Here is a 10,677-nt window from a genome sequence, read left to right on the forward strand (position 1 = left end):
TTGAACTGGTAATGTTGATTTTGGATGGTGAACCGGAGGTATTTTCTGTGTGACGGGTGTAATGGAATATGAAAATACGCATCCTTCAGATCTAATGTTGCGAGAAAATCTCCCTGACTGAGCAACGGTAGGACTTGCTGCAGTGTTAGCATGTGAAAGTGCTCTGATAGAATGTATTGATTGAGGGGTCTGAGGTCCAGTATGGGTCTGAGGGACCCGTCCTTTTTTGGGATCAAGAAGTACAGTGAGTAAACTCCTGTGCCTCTTTCTTCCACAGGCACAAGCTCGATTGCTCCTTTTTGCAGCATACCGAGTACCTCCTGCTGCAATAAGTGCAAATGCTCTGTGGACATAGGACGGTGTCTTGGGAGTAAGTTGGGTGGAGTGGATGTTAACTCCAGACAATAACTGTACTGGATAAGTTTTGTGACCCACATGTCTGTGGTGATGGACTTCCAGACTGGCAGGAACTGTTGAAGTCTCCCCCCCGACCGGTGTTGTATGGTCGGGGGGCAGGGACAAGGCGTCACTGTTTGTTAGTGGCGGAGGACCTGGAGCTGTTGTTTCCACGACCTCTGCCCTTGGCGCTGTTTCCACGATAGCCACCTCTACTTTGTTTGGTGTATGCGGTTTGCGCGCCACCTTTATTGTACTGTGTTTGCTGGGACAGCTGGCCTCTGGAAACACCTCTATTGCCTGAGCGACGAAAAGAACCACCCCTGAACTGCTGCGACTTTAGAGCCCCCGTAGACTTTGCAGTCTGTGTCTTTCTTGATTTTCTCCAAGGTGGTGTCCACCTCTGGGCCAAATAGATGATCAGGGTTTACTGGCTGATTTAGAATGGTGGTCTGTATCTCTGGCTTGAACCCGGAGATTCTGAGCCAGGCATGTCGCCTCAACATGACACTAGTGTTAACGGCTCTGGCCGCGGTGTCTGCTGCGTCCAGTGCACATTTGATAGAAGCATTTGATATGAGCTTCCCTTCCTGTATGAGCATCTCGGCTGCCTCCTTATATTCATCTGGCAGGTGCTGCAACATGGTCTCCAGTGAGTCGTAATGGGCCCTGTCATACCTGGCTAAGAGTGCCTGAGTGTTTGAAATGCGCCAGATATTGGCCGCTTGAGCTGCCACCCTTTTCCCCGATGCCTCTAGCACCTTAGATTCTTTATCTGGGGGAGGAGCATCAACCGTTGTTTGTGAATTAGCCCTCTTCCGGGCATTAGAAACAACAAGAGAGTCCAACGGCAACTGTCCCTTAATGTAGGTAGGGTCCCCAGGCACCGGTTTGTACTTCTTTTCAATCCTGGGGTTTATCACCCTGGCTCTTGTAGGCTCCTTAAATATTTCCCCAGCATGTTTCAAGACACCCTTCAACATAGGCAGAGTCTTGACAGTCCTCTCTGAGGTGGAAAAGGTGTCGAACAGAAAGTCTACTTCAATAGGGTCTGCATGGAGCTGGACGTCATGATTCTTGGCTGCCCTTTCAATGAGTGCATTTAACGCCACCGAACCCTCAGTAGGCGATGTTTTTACAGTATACACATGAGTGTCTGGGGCAGTGTGTGGATCTCCAGGGGTCAGCAGCATCTGCCCAAGGTTCATTAGTATCTTCTGGATCAGTGTCCACAGGATAGCTGTATTCATCATTATCACCTTCCCCAGTTTCTACATCTGAATAAGTGGGCGGGACATCATGGCCACGTGGAGATACAGGTTCTACAAGAACAGGTGTTGTAGTAGAATCCTTCTACTTCTTTAGTGGGATTGTATAGGACTCCATTGGCTGTTCCGGGGCGATCTTTCATTTATAAATAGAAAGTCTGCCTGTCTCTGCATCGATAAACTGTTCCTGTTGCTCTTCAAACGAGGACTGTTGATGCTTTGTGGCTGGGACCACAGTTGTTGGCTTCGGCACCGTGGACCCCTTCTTGGGCACTTCGACGGCCATTTTAGGGACGAAAGCCTTCGGCACCACTTTTGGTGGCAGCGTGAAGTGGATGGGCGCCGACGTCTTTTGAGGCTTATCGGCAGGCTTCGATGGTGGAGGATCCTTAGGCCCGACAGCCGAAGCCTTATCCTTAATGCGCTTTAGGGATTCTGCCACCTGCTTCGAGAAGGAGACGGACGGCTGCGTCGACTCGACGGAATACTTCGAGGCACCACCAGGCGTGGACTCGGGGGTTGTACCGCTTTTAGCCTTGTCCGGCTGACGCGTAGGCTCGAGAACCTTCTGATCACCGAGTCCTTTGTCGGTGTCGACTGCCTTCGGCGCTGATTTTTTCGGGTCGACGTCCTTGACCTTTGCCTTTGGCGTGCCAGACTTTGGCTCGACGCCCTTTAGCGGCCTCTTCGGGTCGATACCACTTTTGCTTCGTCGGTGCCGATAGATCCGAGGACTTTAAACCAACCAAAGCAATACGCACCTTCGGTTTCGATTTAGCCTCAAGTGCTTTAGGTTGTGTAGACACCGAAGCTTTCACTTTCGATTTCGCAACTTGCGGCTCCTTAGACCTGTCCGAAGCCGAGCCCGAAGGCGGGGCCGTAGAACTTATTGGAAGATCTTGGGTAAGGCCCTGTGGCGATCCCTCGACCTGAGTCTTATGAAGTGTTTTGGCCCCAGTATCCATTTGTGGGCCTAGCTCCTCGCTCGAGCTATCTTCCATGGCCCCAAAGGCCCCATCGTCGTCTCCTACCTCGTCGAGGACGTCTTCCGCATCGAGCATCTCAACATCAGCGTCGTAGCTGGAGTCGACCTCCAATGCGGGATCCGTCAGGTTTTCTCGAAACTCCGGCTCTGCTCCTCCATCATCCCCGGTATCGAAGATGTCCACCGGTTCAGGTGCCGTCTGCTGGGCTTCCTTGCGCGCAGCGTGCCGATGTAGAAGTGTCTTTTTGGATCGAGAACGGGAACAAGCCATACAGCTGGCTTCATCATGATCCGGCGACAGGCACTTGTTGCACACCGGGTGGACGTCGATGTGGGGATATTTCGAGTTGCACACGAGACATCTCTTGAACGGGCTCCGTTCCATGATGGTTCGTCGATAAAGCCTCTGGCGTCGACCAGGCCTTCGGCGTCGAAAAGCACGCGGCTCTTCTGGATATCCGGCTCGGGAACTGAGCTGGAACAGAACTGGGCACCGATCGCAAGACAATACCGACGAAAAACGAAAGGCCTTTTGGCCCAAAAAAAGTTTTATATCGATTCCGACTTGAGTGAACCAATATGCATCCGAACCAAATGGCGGAAAAAAACAATCTGAGGATGGAGTCGATGCCCATGCGCACTGTAGTCCAGGGGAGGAGCCACCTATCTCGTGATACTTCTTCGAAGACTCTTCCAGGACAACAATGTGCGATCATCCGGACACAACACTAGGCGGCGATCTATGCACAGATATGAATTCAGCAGCCCACATGCCTCAAACCCCATCAGGTATACTACTTGCTCACTGCCAATAATAATAATAACTGGTCATTCAGTATTGCTGGTTCCTACTGCGGTGATACCGTGCTACTGCCTTGCAAATCAATGCACACCGAGTAGTTTACCTCACAAAAGTAGTTAACTGCCCGCACCCTAGACTGAGCTCATCCGAGGTTGCCTATGCCTCTGCCTATGCTGGGAAGTAATTGTGGTGCTCGTTAGCAGAGCAGGTATGAATAGTGAACACGTTTCGTCTTGGGTAACCTTCTGTGTGTAGTTTACTGGGCCCTTGTCGTTAGCAAAATTCACCTACGGTCAGAGGATCCGCTGGGGCTATTAAACTTATTTCATGCAGCTACTCATATGGAAAACTGAAGGGTGTGATACACAGGTGGCGGTCACCGGCATCGGTTTCTTTGTAGGCTCCCGCCGTTCAAACAGCTAGGGCAATTCAATCTTATTATTTATATGTAGCACGAACTAGACCCGAAGATATCTGGTATCAGAGCGCTTCACATGAGCACCAGTTTCATTACAGATGAACACATTCAGTTTTGTGAGGCATGGGGTGTTTGCCCAGAATCACAAGATGTTGATCTCAGTTGCCGTGACTCAAGCCCAGTTTCCCAGTTTCGAGGTCGATTCTCTATCTGTTAGGCTACATGTTCTCGGTTGCGTGCAGGCAAGTTTGACTGCTGAAGACATAATGGCCCAGCACTCACTATATGCGTTACTACAAGAGTGTTTCCCGTCCCAGTCACTGTTAAAAGATGTTGTCCGTTTCCGCAGTTTTAATAATAAATTTAGACCGAAGCGTAATGTTTTCACAGAAATAGCTCTTTGGGGTATTACAAAGTTATGCTAATGTAAACAAGCACCGTTTACTGACCAGCACCGCCTCACCCCCATCTCCGAGGACTCACAACAAAATGACGGCACAAACGCAAAAAAAAAAAAAATGGGGCGGAAACAGGATACTGAATCCCGCCCCTCCAGGACTCCCTGACCTGCCTCATGGTTGCCAAGGCGATATTTCAAGAAATATTGTCGTGCTACCGTAAAGCAGGTCATGGAGTCCTCGAGAGGCGGTATCCAGAGCAGACAAATCTGCAAAACAGGAGCTTTTTCCAATGGCAGGCCTCCGTTTCGAGAGGCCTGCCAATTTAAACAAGGTATGGGGAGAGAAGGGCGAAGGTAGTCTGCTCACCACAGGAACTTTCCCACACAGAGCATGTGTTGGGGAAGCTCATCTGGAACTTCCCCAAATAGAGGGCTTTGCAAGTCTATATTTTACTCCTTTGTAAACCTCAATCTTCGTATGAACTTCTCAACTTCTTCAATGGCTGAGTCTGCCTGAGTTGATTCAATGATGTCAGTTGATTAGAAACCATTGTCGGATTCTAGGACATCTGACCACACCTTAAAAAGAGATTGAGGTCTACAAAGAAACAGGATACGTACTTCCACCGCACTCTACTGGTTCCCCCAGGAGTGTGGGTCCATTACGCACTTCTGGACACAGAACATTTAACACTGATCTTTTATGCTGCAGCTTGTGACATGCACCCTCCCCACACATTCTTTGGGAACCACATCCTCTGAACCATCACCAAGTAGAGATCACTCTAGCAGAGACCAAGGATTATATGAGCTACTAACTGCTACAACAATCCATGACAGAGACCCGGTGCTGGGAAAACAGACACCACGTGGGACTTCAGGATGCTGTTGGATCCTCTTCTGATGAGCCTCACACATGTATAGAGGACCATCGTGACAGCCATCCACGGAAGTGTTCGAATCACTCAAAATGAACCTTCTTTAAAGAAATTCAGGTAAGAATATATCCCAGTGCAATAATGGTGGCAACCATCCAAGGTAACTGGACACAGAAGAAGAAGGCGGCATACATCTTGATGAGCCGCCTGTATCCTCAGGGGTGAGTGCATTTATCTCAAGGAGACTCTAGCACCCAGAGGCAGGATCGTCTTATCAACTAAGACCTGCTCCCACAAGCTTCTGTCAAAGTGGTGGTGTGAACCACAACATTTTCAACTCTGCCAGTTGTGTGTTTAGATAAGTTTATGTCTGTAGTTAGGGGTTAGTGGTTAGTTTTCACCTACCTCTTTATTCTGGTTTGGGAGGAAATTTTATGTAGAAAAAGGGAGTCATGTTGCCCTTTTAAGGCTGGATGCGCAGCTCTGGTCACCGTTTTAAACACTCCCCCGCTGAACCAAGCATGGCTCTAAGGGCTGTATAAAAAGGGACTCCAAATGCTCAGACAGGCAGCTCTAGGCCCAGGCTCTCTCTATGTCAGAGTCCTTGCTCTAATCTTCATTACTCCCCTGTTTCCAAAGCATCCTCTCTGAAGCAACAAACCCCACCTCTCCTCTCTCTTATTCATGTAAGGCCTGGGCACAGACACGGATTACAAACAAAGTAAAGGTTACGCACTTCGCAATTGTTAATGTATACGATTGGATTGTGGTGTGCACCAGATATATCACTCCCCGACAAGGTGTGGTAATCAAGAAAGAGGTTGCGACACTTGGAATGAGTGTCGTCTCTCTGAGCACAACCAATTAGACGGGTAAACGTCTTGAAAAATGTAATCAAACTTCAAAAAATCATGATTTCCATCGTGATTTATTCCATGTTTCTTCACAGGAAATTGTATATATCATATGGCTGATTGTTAGTTTAACATCCTTAAACTTCCCAACATTTTCAAACAGACCATTGAGAGTTCACTCCTGGACTGAAGTTTGAGCCAAACGCCGTCAAAACAAACCGTACAAAACAAACACAGATACGTCTTCTTCTGAGGATGATGTACGCACGAACACAAACCGTACTGGCTCTCAACAACCATCCATGAGTAGGGAATCAACACTTAGTATATCCACCCCTGCTGCGGTTCCTTTTGTAGAGGAAGGTTTAGGAGAAAGACGACCCCGGAGGAGCCAAAGGAAAAGACAAAGAAACAGAACGAGACACCAGGAGCACCACAGCGACCAAGAAACTGAAGGAGTTGAAGAAGAAATGAATTTAGTAGTCAATATTTCATCACATAGACTTACTGAACAAGAAAAATCTGTTTTACAAAAAGGCACTTCATTTGTTCCCACCAGCCACACTAATGAGCTTGAGTTGGAGAGAAATCTATTCAAATTCATGCGGAACTTACGACTCAGACATTACTTTGAAACATTCTTCCAGTGACAACAAGTGACCAAGTTCATCAACTCAAAGTTTTACGCAACAGGAGTACCTTTGTTGCTCCCATCAGCCATAATTCATTTGACATTTTTGAAAATCTTGTGAGGAACGACATCATTGGTTTCAATTACTGACGCAACCCAAGACAACAACATGACGAATAAAGAATTTGCCATATTGAACAACCTAGCTAGAAATACTGGGATCACCGACCAATCCGCAGAAAAGGGAGGGGCTTTGGTCCTAATGGACACTGACTTTTATCACAACCAAGTGAAAGCACATCTTTCTGATGGCAATACGTATAAGGCCATCCAACACAACCCTACCAAACAATTCACTGAAGTTTTGGTCAACATTCTGTCTGCAGCACATGAGAATGGGATCATTAATCAGAAGACCGTGAAGTTTTTGACTCCGAAGAATCCTAGAACTCCCAGCATGTACATGCTGCCCAAGATTCATAAGAGTTAGACACATCCTCCATTCAGGCCAATTGTTTCAACTCGCGGAAGCATTCATGAATCCACAGGCAAATTCATAGACCAGTATCTACAACCTTTTGTGCAACAGGCACGCACGTATGTCAAAGACACTACAGATTTTTTACATCACATAAACAACATACTGTTTAAAGAAGAGGATCTCATCTGGCTCTGTTCTATTGAAGTAAAATCACTTTATACTAGCATACCGCATGATTTGGGCATGGAAGCCATCGAGAATATGTTGCTGCACTCTGACTTGGACACTGATTTCCAAATTTTCATAATGCAATTAATGCATTTTACACTGTACCAAAGCTATTTCCAATGGGAGGGCCAGCACTTTGTACAGTTGTCCGGTACTTCTATGGGCAACTGTGCCGCGCCGGTCTACGCCAATGCCTTCATGAAGTATTTTGAAGAAAACAATATACTGAACCTCAATTCTTGGAAGACACATGCCAGGATTTTCCTACGGTACATTGATGATATATTTGTGTTGTGGCAAGGAGACCATGAATCTTTGAACAATGCACTATTACAACTGAATAAAATTATTGATCGCATTCAATTCACCCATGAGGTTAACCAAAAAACCATCACCTTCCTTGATGTCAAAATCACCCGTGTCAAAGATCATTTGGAAACTGACCTATACAGAAAATCCACTGATAAGAATAGCACGTTGCATTACAAATCTTTTCACCAGACGGCTTTGAAAAACCACCTACCGTTTTCCCAATTGCTTCGGGTTAAACGAATTGTATCTGAGACTACCAAGTCTGAAGAGCAGGCAAGCACTATGATCAGACGGTTTGAACAAAGAGGTTATCCGCAAACCATTCTCAAAAATGCTAAAGAACGCTGTGACAAATTGAGTCGACAGGAGGCATTGACCTTTAAAAACAGAGATACCAGCAAAAGACCTGTGGTCGTATCGAAATATTCTGTCAACTAGAGAGCATACAAGACATCTATACTCAAACATTGGTCAATCATAGACACTGAACCGGACTTCAAGCATATTTTTCAAGGTCCCCCATTATTTGCCTACAAAAGAGGTCACAATCTAAAAGAAATTATCACCAAACCTAAACAAGCAACCTCAACCATTTACAAAGGCAATCAACCTTGTTTCAATTGTCAAAATTGCAACAACCTTATCAGAGGGTCAATCTTGAAACACCCTATGAAAAGCACCGATGTCAAGCTGAAACTCAATGCCACATGTGATACCGAAAATCTGGTGTACATTATCAAATGTCCCTGTGGATTGATTTACACTGGGAAAACTTCTCGCAAATTAAAGACACGTATCAATGAACACAAAAGCAACATCAGGACTCAAAATCTCAAATCTTCTGTAGCAGCTCATTTTAAAGATTTCAGACACAACATCAGTCAATTACGTTTTGTTGCTGTTGAAGTGGTGCCTAACCGCGATGACAGAGACAATAATAACTTTCTCTTGCAAAGGGAAAATTACTGGATACATTTTTTGCAATCGTCAAAACCTCTCGGTTTAAACGATCGGATGGAATTCTTGTGTTACTTATGAAGTTATGAATTATCTGTCTTTCTTGATATTTGCTCCTTACATACTGTTTGCATTTGATTGACTGTTGTCATTTACCAGTACATTACTGGGTAGTATCAACCAATTCAGTTCGCTATTTGTTTTTCATCTTTCTAAACACACAGTTACAAGATGGCCACCACTATACGGGTCCTCTTTCTATGGCTACATCTTTAGCTCACTTCCCACCCTTCACTATTTCTGTAACACGCATACACGCTGTGGTGCAAGGATAGCTGAACGGCATTGACACGCTGTTCGTTTCTGAACCTTCAATTAAGGTTGGGCTTCTCGCCGCTAGCACATTTATTTAACCAGCCGCACTTCTCTACACGGTATATCCGGCTTGACTCATTTGGGTCCACGCTCTTTCTGTAACTTGGTACTATTTTCAGCACACTTTACTTCGACACATTACTGCACTTGATAATCACGATTCTCGTACACAGCCTATTAAGCTTTTCTTTTCAACCTTGAGCTACCTGCACTTTTTCACATTTCGGGTAAACGTGACACACTCATGGTTTATTTCTGACCTGGATTTCTAGGGACTATCAACTTATTTTCTTCTTCGTAATGCTGGATAATTTGTTTTTACTTCACTCATCGTTGTTGATACAATCATAGTTGAATCAGTTATGATTTTGCAGCATGTGATTCATGTTATTTTCTAAATGTGTTTGTGCAATGTGACACTTGAAAAGATCCTACATCAGACTACCCCTGACGAAGGACTTCAATAGTCCGAAATGCATTGGGTGAACTCTCAATGGTCTGTTTGCAAACGTTGGGAAGTTTAAGGATGTTAAACTAACAATCAGCCATATGATCTATACAATTTCCTGTGAAGAAACCTGGAATAAATCACAATGGAAATCATGATTTTTTGAAGTTTGATTACATTTTTCAAGACGTTTACCCGTCTAATTGGTTGTGCTCAGAGAGACGACACTCATTCAAAGTGTCGCAACCTGTTGGCACAGATCAATTGGCTGCTTGTTTGCAGTTTGAGGTTTGTGGAAGAGAAGAGACAATCTAGCTTGGAATCTGCAGGTGAGACGTGGCTCAGAGCAGCTGACATCCATTCAGGTTCCAGGCATTGTCCCACCAGCTTGTCCCAATCACAAAGTTCACTGCAGAATACCAGTGTCCCAGTCGGAGCTTGGCACTCAGAGTATAAGTAGGCACTAAAGATGGCCATCTCTTGCCCAAAGAGCAACAGATGCAAGCTGCATACCGAGGAGAGCCGCCTTTTTAAATAACCCTGATATTCCCATTTACATGTAACATGGTCTCAGGCCTGGAAATCATGTTCAAGTTAAAACAAACTCAAGCCTTCAAACCTCAGTTAAATGCAGTCTTCTGTACGGTTTCACAAAATATGCCAATACGGACAATGTATAAAGAACATAGCAGATCCTACACAGAGAATTGGCGTGGGCCGGGAAAGTAGGGCCTAACCATGGAGGGCCTGGGAGGAATGCCTCTCGAGGGTGGGGCCTGCCGGAGCGCAGAGGCAAAACCCACAGAAAAGGAGCTGGGATCCCGGAAAAAGGGGGAAAGTGATTGGTAAGTGGTGTTTGAACCCCCCAATGGGAGCTAGGATAAGAAAGGGGGCAAGGGGCAGGAAGGCCATACCTTGGCCTCTCATAATTGGACATCGGACCCTTGTCGCTGGACCATCGCTCGCCGTCGGCTTCAGACGCCATCCCTGGTCCAGGAGTCCCACGGAGCTTCGACGAGGCTGCAGCACAAGAACAGCTGGCATCGGGCAGAGCGAGTGAGCGGCAGAGGGCAGCAGCTTCAAGGGACGGTCCAGACGGACGGATCATGTATTTCACATTGCTTTTGTGAAGGAACCGAGATACGGGTGGTGGCGATCCCGTGGTGGGGGCGCTACCCAGTGGATTTGAGATCCACAGATAAATAAAAAGTGGGATGGGAGCAGCTTTTCATCGGTCAACTAAA

The sequence above is a fragment of the Lissotriton vulgaris genome, unplaced genomic scaffold (genome assembly GCF_964263255.1).
Source record: "Lissotriton vulgaris unplaced genomic scaffold, aLisVul1.2 SCAFFOLD_781, whole genome shotgun sequence".
NCBI lineage: Eukaryota > Metazoa > Chordata > Amphibia > Caudata > Salamandridae > Lissotriton > Lissotriton vulgaris.